Source organism: Gossypium arboreum, chromosome 2 (assembly GCF_025698485.1).
Source record: "Gossypium arboreum isolate Shixiya-1 chromosome 2, ASM2569848v2, whole genome shotgun sequence".
Taxonomy (NCBI): domain Eukaryota; kingdom Viridiplantae; phylum Streptophyta; class Magnoliopsida; order Malvales; family Malvaceae; genus Gossypium; species Gossypium arboreum.
Window position 1 is genome coordinate 51579926 of NC_069071.1, and position 1711 is coordinate 51581636.

Genomic DNA, 1711 nt, shown 5'->3' on the forward strand with positions numbered 1-1711 from the left:
ATGATTGTAATATCTATGCAATTGTGTTTAATGAGATGAAATATATACAAATGTATGTGTATGAAAAGATGATGTTGTTGAGCGTAAAAGAGATAGTGAAATGTGTAGGAAGTTTGCTTGGCACTAAGTGTGCGAGAAATAGATGTGTACGGTGTGAGATTGGCACTTGAGTGTGCGAGCTTGTAATGTATGGCACTAAGTGTGCGAATTTGGACTATATGGCACTATGTGTGCGGGCTTGAATCACATGGCACTAAGTGTGCGTGATTGAGTATTAAGCACTATGTGTGCGAACTCTACATATATCTCCGATTGAATATTTATATGGAGGTGTGACTCTATCGAGATGAGTATGGACAGCGGAAAGGGTAAGTACCTTGAGTTCATGGCCAATAGATGCTATGTTCATGCTCGGGGTGGAGTTGGTAAGATTTAAATCTATGTGATGATTTCAATTGCATGATTGTTGCGAAAATGAAATGATGTATGGAAATTGCTTCAAATATCCTATTGAATAGTATATGAAATGTAAATGTATGACTTGGTATGAGATTGATCCGAAGGATCTAAGGAACTATGGTATAGTTCGGTATGGCTAGAACACTTGGCCTTGTTTCATTATTTCATTTTATGATAATGTTATTAATGGATGGTCGTGGAATGCTTATGACTTACTGAGTTATAAACTCACTCGGTGTTTTCTTGTCACCCATTTTAGGTTTCTTGGACTCGTCTCCTTTTGGGTGTTCAGAATCAACGAAGTCATCACACCGCGAGCAATTTTGGTATTGTCTTCTTAGTCGACTTAGGAGAACATTTGGCATGTATGGGCTATTTTGTTTTGTTAAATTTTGGGTTGTAAGCTTTAAGCCATGTGAAAATGGCCTATGTGGTCGTTTGAGTGGGATGCTAGAATCTATAGCCACCAGTCTTAGAAACCTTAATTTTGATAAGGTGGCCATAATTTGTGTCACGTATGATGGATGATTAGTAAGGCTAAGGAAGGATTCATGAAATTGGCATAGTCTCTGCGATGGCATTGCGGACAGCAGCAGTGATATGAGATCGAAAAATCACTAAAAATAGTAGAAGTGGAATTAATAGCTAAAAAAAATTTCGTACTCGAAGCTTGATGGGTCTATTTTCATATGGATGAAACGAAACGACCATATGAGCTGTATTTTAAGAGATATTAAAGTTCTCGTGAAACAGGGCCAGAACGGTTTCTGGATCCCCTGTTCCGACTTTGGAAAATCATTGTAAATTAACCAGAGATAATTAGGAGTCCTGCCATATATGTGTAGATTCCTCTCTGAGTCTAGTTTCTATAGAAACAAACGGATCAGTATTGAAGCCTTGTACAGGGAGATATCCAATTCGTAATGCACAAAGGTCAGTGTAGTCGATCCCTGCAACAGGGGAGACTTTAATTAATAAACTGTACTAATTGGCTCGACCAAAAATTCTAGAAAAAAATCTGTAGATGGACATATGAGTCTAGTTTCAGGGAAAAATTACGAAACTGATTTTCGAGTTGTAAAACTCAAGTTATGATTTTTGAAGCGACTAGTACACAGATTGGCAGCTTGTCTGGGAAATTCTCAATAAGTGGTTTGAAGTCTGTTAACACCTCGTGTTCGACTCCAGCGACGGTCTCGGGTTCGGGGTGTTACAATGAATGTGTTAAGCATGGGATAAAAATATGTATAAA